This window comes from Spermophilus citellus (genome assembly GCF_964194105.1).
Source record: "Spermophilus citellus genome assembly, chromosome: 5".
NCBI classification, from domain to species: Eukaryota; Metazoa; Chordata; class Mammalia; order Rodentia; family Sciuridae; genus Spermophilus; species Spermophilus citellus.
The window spans coordinates 44,679,277-44,689,259 of NC_138186.1; the positions used below are offsets into that span (position 1 = coordinate 44,679,277).

At 40.3% G+C, this 9,983-nt stretch overlaps 1 pseudogene across 1 annotated transcript; it reads left to right on the top strand.

Moving 5' to 3' along the window:
- The first annotated feature begins 717 nt into the window (after positions 1-717).
- LOC308649358 (eukaryotic translation initiation factor 2A-like) lies at positions 718-1,707 on the top strand (annotated as a pseudogene). Its single transcript has one exon. The product of its transcript is annotated as a eukaryotic translation initiation factor 2A-like (transcript).
- The last annotated feature ends 8,276 nt before the right edge of the window (positions 1,708-9,983 follow it).

Consider the following 9,983-nt stretch of genomic DNA (forward strand, 5'->3'; position numbering starts at 1 on the left):
ACTCCTAACAGAATTACCACACTGCTAAGCAATGCGACTGTGGAATTATGGTATGGAGCTCTTTTTCCCCCAAGGACAATATGGCACCTGCTACTCTGCTGTTGGCAGTGGAGATCAGGACAGTATGTAGGCAATGGACCACCCTATTTTACAGATAGCACAGTGTTTCAAGGGGAATCTAGGAAAAATTGTAAACTCTATACATTTAGTAAGGATGGGATCTTGTTTCCCTGGGTCAAAAAAGGAAAAGTCAATAGTCTCAATGTCACTAAAAATGAACTACTATACTCCTTCAACCTTCCAAAGGCAGTTTGCTTTTAATTCTCACCCAAAACCACTGTCCTGGAAGTATAGCAGCCTTATACTATTTTCTAAAGATGGTGCAGCTGGAATTACCAAACTAAACTTATTGGTGTGAAAACTGGGATACATTTGAAATAATTTATTTGAGGAAAAAAACAGTGAAGTTTACGTCTTTAAAAGCAACAATTTAAACACAGGTGCAAATAAATTATATTTGCAAAAATTAATAATTTTGTTTCATCCCTTGTATGCCAACCACATAAGTCACCTATGTTCCAGGAAGTAAAGCTACACCTTTGTTTGTTGAATTACACCAAAACTCCAACTCTGCCGGATTCCACACAGCTCTAAAGCTGTGTTCCTTTGAAAGTTTAAAGTTCTTTTAAAAGTTTCCTCAAAGCTTATCATTTTACCATGCTATGGAATAAAAAAGCTACTTTTGTGTTGGTAATAGCTAGTACAGATGTTGACAAGAGAAGGCACTTCCTACCATGGAGAACCAATCCAATGCTACACAGCAACCAAGGAAGAAAGTGAGGTAGTACAATGACTAAAAACTAACCCCATACAGGATGTAGGTTGGAATTCTGGTTCTACTGAGATTTTTGCTATTCTGGTTTTAGGCCTGCCAAAACAACACTTTTCAACTTGAAATGTGACCCTGGGTTTGAGTTTGGAATCCATCCTTACAATGAAGCCTACTGCAGCACTCGTATTAGTACTAGTTGGATTTGGAAACCTGAGGGAACAAATGGAAACGTGGAATATTAAAAACTATAATTTTTTTCTAAACTAGTGGTTTCTGATTCTATATGTTTTGTTTGGTGCCCAGATGGGGAGTGTATTTTAACAGCTGCATTTGCTCCCAGGTACAAGTTAATGATTGGTACAAGATAAAGCACTGCTCCAGCTCTAAATGTGATGTACCATCAAATGCAAAATCATGGCAGGTCTCTTGGTGGCCAGTTTTGGATGGAATATTTTCAGCAAAACCAATAATTTACCAAGAGGTTCCAAGTGAAGTACCCAGTGAGGACCTTTAGGAACCAAAAGTTGCAACAGCTTATAGACCCCCAGCTTTAGGAAATAAACCAATTACTGATTCCAAATTGCATGAAGAGAACCAGTTCAAAATATGAAACCAGAAGCAGAAAATAAAAGCCATTACCCCAAACAGCCATTAAAAATCAAAGGAAGCATGATCTAGGAAAGCTGCCAAGCGAAAAGCAAGAAGTGACAAGAGGTCAGATTTGACAGTTACTCTTGCCCTCAGAGCATAACATGAAACACCACTCCTCTGTCAACTTCTGGTGACCCTAAAGTAGACACACAAAAAGAAAGAATTTAAAGAAGAAAGTGAAAGCAGTCAAAGAACTGAAGGAAAAAGCAGTAGCTGGAAACTAGAAAAAAAAGTCTAATTGGAGAAATTTCAAAAAGAAGGTAAGGCACAGGGGAATGAGATGATCCAATTATGTGGATGTATGAATATGGCATAATGAATCTCACTATAGTGTATAATTATAATGCACCAACAAAAAAGAAAAAGAATCATAACATACCAATAAAAGAAACAAATAAAAGAAAATTTAAAAAGAGACAACCCTTCTCCAGGAGCTGGAAGATTTGGAATTAGGGATTTAAAGATTTACAGAGGGGTTGGGGATGTGGCTCAAGCGGTAGCGAGCTCACCTGGCATGCGTGCGGCCTGGGTTCAATCCTCAGCACCACATACAAACAAAGATGTTGTGTCCCCCGAGAACTAAAAAATAAAAAAATTCTCTCTCTCTCTCTCTCTCTCTCTCTCTCTCTCTCTCTCTCTCTCTTTCTCTCTCATTCTCTCTCATTCTCTCTTTAAAAAAAAATAATAAAGATTTACAGAAAGCAAATTGATTACCAGAATTTAGTACAAACACATCTGCTAAACACATTGGTGCTCATGTACCACATTTAATGTTGGTCTATAATTTTAACCATTTACCTGAGTCTGTATATGTGTGAAGTCATGCAATAATGTCTATTAAATTAACTTTTACAACCTGCATCCTATATCATGTCAGCATAAAGAAAAGAGATACATGAATTTTTCAGCTAAGTTTGACAGGCTGAGAGGCAGTGTTTTATAGTAGAGGATTCTATTTGATTTGTAAATGAATAAAGTCATTTTAAATTTTAAAAAAATCTGGCATTGAATCAGAAACACAGAATAAATCAAAATATTAGAATCCGGTTTGATTTCCAAAATATATACATTACTTATTATCATCCAGACATCAATACTGCAAGTTGGGTAAGAGTCAAACTGTCTCACAGGTAGGATTCAAAGCATACAAGTACACTCATAATTTTTATATAATATTACAAGTGATATGATTGACATGCAGATACATTGAAGTATCAAGAAACTGAAAAACTCAGTTTCACCACCAGCCAGCTGGGCATCCTGGGAGCAAGTCCCTTAACTTCCCAGAGTCTCTTTTCCAATCTTTAAAATGAAATAACCGAATTCATTAAATAAATATTAAAGTGACATTTCTCAAAATTGTTAATAAGTCCTTTTAAAGGGAAAGATACATTTTGAGAACTCCAGTGTTGGCTTAAATTATTTTCTTATATTACCAGACTATATTAAAACCAAGAAATGAAATATAAACTGCTGTGCTTATAGTGCTACTATTCTGATAAAGTCAGAAATAACAACAGCAATTTAATGTGATAAATGACAGTCCTTGTTCCCAACATTAATGTGTATGGATTACTACAGCATATTCACCCGAGTCTCCTCAGCGGCATGATGTCTTCCTTCTTTCTTGGATTTGCTCTTTATGAATTCTCTCAGGACCTTCAGCTGAGAGACTATCTGGTCTTCACCTAATACAGTGTACCATATAACTTTTTAAAAATACATGTATATAGTACATTAACATTACTATTATCTGAAGTCACCACCACTGGGTAATAGCACACCAGAACTTCTTTCTCCTAATATTTAGTACCTGTTAATCAACCTTTTTCCATCTCTTCTTCCTGCCATCACCATTTAAATTTTAAGACAGTCCTTGTTCTACTTTTGTTAGCCTGTGACAGTTGTAAAGACTAATCATCCCTCTTTGCTTTATGTGGATTAGATGTTAGTCATCGGGAAGAACCAGGAAAGGCTTACATTATGGAAATTTCAGATTATCATCTAAAGGAAAACATGTGACAGAAATGCTAGTTGCTATTAAACATCCCCTTTCCTTTTCCTTTCATGCTTGAAAAGCTGAGTTTTATGTGGGACAGCCATGTATGCACCTAAAAATTTCCCAGTCTCCCTTGCACCCAGTGTGCTGAGGAGGTGCTATTCTGGACAGTCATCTCTGGACATAAAAGTGCCCAGGAGAGTACTCACTAGGAGAGAGTGGAGCAAAGGAAAGACATCAGCTGGATCCCCAATGGTGTTACTGAGCCCTCAACTGCTCCTTCTGGATTGTGTTTTGTGTTTTTTTTTTTTTGTGTGTGTGTGTGTGTGTTTAATTTGGTTTTGGGTTTTTTTTCCTCAGGGAGTTTTGCTATGAAGCTTAGGCTGGCCTCTAGCTCCTGGGCTCAAGTGATTCTCCTACCTCCTAGGAGATACCTCCTAGCTGGTCCAGGACTGCAAGCCCACACCACTACACATGAGATGAGTATTGAGTCACAATCATGTTCAACCCCCTGCACTGGGGGTTGAATACCGCTCTGTGGTGTTTTTTTGTTGTTGTTGTTTTGTTTTTTTAGTTATAGGTGGGCACAGTGTTTAATTTATTTAATTTTTATGTGGTGCTGAGGATTGAACCCAGTGCTTCCCACATGCTAAGCAAGCACTCCACCACTGAGCCACAACCCCAGCCCCACTCTGCGATATTTTTATTGTAGTGAAAATAAAAATACCACGGAGAACATGTAGGCTTCAGAGAATACATCCATAGTCCCTTTTGGAAAAAGACTATTACTATAGTCCCCTCTAGTGCTAAGAGTTTAAGAATGTGTGACTTAACACACGGTGGGAATAGAAAAAGAACAACATAAGTTTCTCCCTTGCCCCCATAGGTGGAAAGGCAGAGTTGGGGGTCTCAAGATACAACAAGAATGTCTGTTTATCACAGGGGAAAAAAGAGTTTCTTTATTAATATACAGTCAGAAAAAGTCAGGTGTGTCTCTATAAAATCCTCCCCCTGCAGTTTGGACTGGGGCTCAAGACTGCTTTGGCAAGAAGAAAGAATTCCAGAGCCTGCTTTGGCTCTCAAGGAGGCAGAACTTCTGCTGTCTCAGCACATACTTGGTTTGTGCAGTAGACAAAGAAATTGCCAGAGCTGTGAATTCTTACTGAGGAAGTCTGTGTAGTTGATTCTCTGAGGGTTGAGGGCAGCTTTGAGTGCTTGTAGATAAACCATGAGATCTTTGTAATCAGCATAGCATGTAAATCTTTTAGTCCTGAAATTCTAGCTTGCAAAGAATATCAAAAATTGTTATTCTCTTTAATAGAGTTGAATTTGGTCCCGTCAGTTTTGAGGAAAAATCAATCGGAATCCTTTTTGTTGCTCTGAAGAGTCATACATGGGACAGAGGTACACAGGACACCTTTAACGTCAATAGCAACTAGCCTGTCCTAATTACCCCTCCAAGACCCCATGTCCCTTTGCGTCAGCTCCACCACAGGCATGGTGTGTTTGGTGAGTCAGTGTCCCTTAACTTACCACGTCACCTTCTTCTCTAAAACATGGCTACCTCTGCAGAGTGCTGCTGGGAAGGAGGGTATAGCTTCTGCAATTCAGGTCCCAGAGAGATACTGGGCCTCGCTGGACAGTATTGAAAGTAGAAAAAGACAGGAGGATACTGCAGAAACATCCAGAAAGAAAAGAAAAAGAAAGAGAGCTCAAAAATAAGGAGCAAAACTCCCTAACCCCTTTTGGGACCTTGTACTATAAGATTTGGTAACTGGCTCCCAAACCATAGCACACTCATACCCATGGACACTTGCGATTTACTACATGTTTCTGTGCATACCATCTCTTTAGTGATTGTGTCCATCATATGAGTTCAGTAGCATTTGGCTAATCCGCCTTTTCTCTTTACAAAGTCCAGTGTTTAAAGGACTACTTTAAACTATTATACTATTATAAGGTATAATTAAAGAGCAGTACCAAATCCAGGTGGACCCAATTGGCAAATACCATCACCACACTGTCCAGACTGAGTAGACCAGGCAAGTACGCCCTGAATAGAATTGTGCCTGAACTGGATTTGTGCCTGTTTGGGTGTGTCACCTCGCACAAAAATGTCTGAAAATGCACACTCTGGTCCAGTCCCCTATCTTTACCAACAAGACAATGTTTTGTGATGCTTTCCAGCAATAGTGATTCAACACCCTCCCTTACTTTTTACCATTGAGTAGGTACTTTTCCTGCAATTTTTCTAAAAGCCGATTCCTCCCTCCAGTCTCTAGCACCATATTTATTTCCTTTATAGACCTGATCACAAACTTTGTAAAGGTTTATTCATATGTCAATTTATCTGCTGTCTATCCTTCAACTGGAACATCAGTTTCTTGAGAACAGAGATTTTGAGAGCAATATATGAAACCAGGTGGGTATTCAATAATCACGTGCTTTCAATATCCTAACAGGCAACTTTCCTCCACAGTAATCTAATTTAAAATGGAGCTGTGACTTACCATCCAGGGCATGTCATGGTGTAGTTGGCAGCACTTTTTCTTCCTTAGTGAGACATAAGTAGTGGTTCACTTTATACCCAATGTCATCCTAGATTTGATGAAATACATGTTCTGAAATAAATGAATGCATGCTTTCTTTTGATGCTAACTCTTATGTTTTGATCTTGCTTGGAATCATAATGAAATTAAGATTCCTTTAGAGCTGGGGATGTAGTTCCGTGGTAGGGCCCTTGGGTTTGATTTCCAGTACCATGCACAAACACAAATGCCGGGTTTCTGTTCTCATGACTAAAAGGCTCAGGGGTCACTCCAGTTGAACTGGGCTAACTGGGCTGTGCAAAATAACCACACAAGAGACACAAATACCTTTTTCTTTGGGGTCACTGTGACGGCTCCTCTGACCTTAAGGGTCCGCAGAAAGAGAGAGCGAGAGCATGCACTGACCCCTTTTATTGAGGAGAAGCTATTCAAATGAGGCAAGGGGTCAGGTTTCAGGGGGCTGAGTCTATCTTCATGATGTCCACTGTCAGTAGGTTGATGACACCTGGGTAGGCCACACCCAAGGGCACAGTAAGAGAAGGGGACACACACAAGGCACTTCCATGGAAGATTCTATCTTAAACAGGGCAAGGAGTTATATTATAAAGGAACAGGTGAGCATAGCTTCACCCATGGGGCTGTAGCAAGACACACCCATGCACGAGACACTGACCCTCGAACCCAAGAAGGGTGGGGAAAGCTCTGCCACATTTCTGTGACTGAGCGCCTCAGCACCCAGCCGGGGAGTGTGACTCAGTCATGTGTAAGATTGATCTCCCACACACAAACAGCTTTAAGTGAGTGTTTAACCTGTGCTGGGAATTCATTTAGGAACATAGTCTTTTCCCTGGAGGACAAGAAAACGAACAATTACAATGCAATGTGCTAAGTGCTATAATAGAGGAATGTGTTGGGATGGAGTCCAGAGAGATAGCTTTCTGGCCTATGCAGATGCAGAAAAGCTCCCCAAGGAATGGGGTAATTAACCCAAGGCTTATGGCAAATGTATGGGGTACTTTGAGCTACTTTTACATTCCTGGTCTCTTCACATTAACTCTGTGAGATAGGAAAATCTTAGAAATGCAAAGACTGAGGGGTTGGGGTTGTATATTTAAAAAAGAAATGCAAAGACTGAGGCTCAGAGAAGTTGAATTGTCCCCAAGTCACATGGCGAAGTGGGCTGGGATGAGAGAGAGAGTTTAAATCGTGGCTTCAGTCTCCAGGGTCATTCACTTTTTGCCTCATTTGAGTTGAATCCCAAGTGATGAATAATTGCTCAGCACCCTCTTCACAAAATTGTTCACAGGTGTGAAAAGCTTTTTTCATCTATATCTTCTAAGGCTTGTAAAGACAGGCATTGTGATTTTTCCTTTCAACTGTGTTGGATTTTGAGCCAAGCAAGAAAAACCAGACACAGTCCTTGTTCTTGGGGAGCTCCTGGTCTAGAAATAAGTTTCAGACACAGAAAAAAAAAAATCCTGGCATCTAAGATGGACAGTGGGAAGTAGCTGGACAATTTTGACACTCCGTGGCATTTATTTGCTTTTGCTAGTGAGTTCTGCTTTGAAAGTATTTCCAACATCTTAGGCCCAACTCTCAAAGAATTTGAAGACTAGACACAATCAGAAATTCTATTCTTAGCTAAGGACCACAATCAGGGTTCTGAGGCAGGGTGATGTTGAGGTTAAGTAATTTTTTCCACCTTGGGGAGTTATTCAGCCTCTCTATTCTCTACTTGAAGAGAGGTGGCACGTGATGATTCATTAAATTACCTGTCAGTTCTTTCCTGAGGACACAAACATGGCTCTGATGACACAGTGGAGACATATGAACGGCTGCCTGACAGAAGCTAATGCAAGCTTGTGAAATGCCTCAATATTCCACACCTTCTTTGGAAATCATTAAGGAATCCATCGAGCTTTCAGCAGTGATATTTACAACCAGCAATGTAACCAAATGGGAAAACAAGTAACTGAGCTACAAATGCACTGTGGAGCAGAGACGTTTTCTCTTACTATTTGGTGCAGGACAGGCTGAACTATGTTGTCTGCAGGGCAGGCTGAAGGAATGTTAGCTGCAGGATGACCCACACACTCAAACCTCCCACTGTCTGGTCCTTTATCACCTGTTTGCCTCAAGTCTGAATCCTCAACCCCACTCAAGGCTGAACACTCGACCCTCACTGGTCTGGTGCAACAGAAACCCACATCTGACCCCTGCCCCATCTGCCTGAAGGCAGAAGATGACACCGTTAGCAACTGTTGTATGATCCGATCACTGTACGCCAACAAGGCAGCTTGAAGACCCAGAGACCCCATTAGATTTAGGCTATAAAAACTCCCTCCTGCCAGGCCCCTCTTTCTTGTTCTTGTTCTCTCTTTCTTCTCTTTCACTCTCCCTCTCACTCTCTTCTCTCCTCTCTCTCTCTCTCTCTCTCTCTCTCTCTCTCTCTCTGCTCTCCCCCTTCTATTCCCTTCCCCCCTCTCTTTCTCTCTCTTTTTCTCCTCTTTTGCACTGCTGCAATAAAGATCCCTTGGTTGCTCCGACTGTTGTGGACAGTTTCTTTTCACTTACTCTGAGACTATAACAGACCCATTCTTTTTGGTTGTGATTAGTATTCACCTCTTGTATTCAGCTGCTCAAAGCTGATATCCTACTTGTGAGTGGAGTTGAAGTCTAATGCAGGATGGATGAATCACAGACGCTGCAAACATTTTAAAAAGCAGAACTCACTAGCAAAGTCAAAAACCATGAATGTCACGACTGATGAACACTGATTAGAAAAGTCTGGATACAGTAAAATTGTTAAATTGGCATGAAGATTTGATGAGAATGTATGTTCAGGATTCAGAAATAGATAATGGAGAAAAAAAATGCAATGATAGTCAAAGCAACTATGGAAACCGTATCCATGGCAACAAATGGCCTGGTCAGAAGGGAGGCTCAGGGACTATCTGTATCCTCCTGATGAAATGTGCTCATGCGCCCCCTGGTGGCCATGACTGGGTATCGGCCGCGGGACGAGTGACTCTTTGAGTGACTCTTGGAAATTGATCTTGGGAGTGTCTCAGGGAAAGTTGGCTTGCCCAGCAGTTCATTGTCACACCCCAGCTCGCTCCTTGCTTTGAGCTTGCTGGCTTGAGGCCCAACATAGATCCACAAACACCTGCCATTTCTCACTGGCTCTAAAGACTATTCTCTGGAAAACATACCATCATTTTATGCACCACTAAGAAACAAAAATACAGTCAATTAAATTAGGACATTCAATTGATTTTAAGATCTATCCCTTTTTGAGAGATGTTAAATGTAAAAATAATTATGTTTTAAAATCTACAACATATGACAAGTGATTTTTGGTGAGTTGCTTATTTCTGGAACTCTGTTTCCTTACCCATAAAGTAAATGGCTACACCGTCCATCCATTCATTTTGTGCACATTTGTTTAGTGCTAATTCCTAAATAAGCGCTGACTTCAGCTCTGAGGGTATTCTAAGGAGTTGGTCTAAATTTATGGGGCTTTTATTCTAGTGAATTCTAGTGACTACGGAATTCCTGATGATCTTTGCCATACTAAAATCCTGAGTCAATAATTCTATGACCCTTAGTGAGTTGTAGAAGAAAAACAGGCACCAGATAAAATATCAGAAAACCCGGGTTCTTATCTAATTCTGCTCTTTAATAGAGTGTTTAATCTCTTTCAGTCTTAGTTTGTTTAGTTTATCTGTTTAAGTAGATATTATTCATTTATTGCCTGTCTTGACTGGTTAAATCAAGAAATGGCATATTTTTCTCCTAGCTCAGTCCTTCTAAGAATATGCAACGATGGTCAAGAGAGCAAAGTAGGGGGTGACACAGTGTCCATGGCAACCCATGGTCTTTCTTTCCTGCCCTCAAATCAACAAAGTTCCAGAATTTTTCTTGTTACCGTCAGATGTTAAGAGCTCTCCCC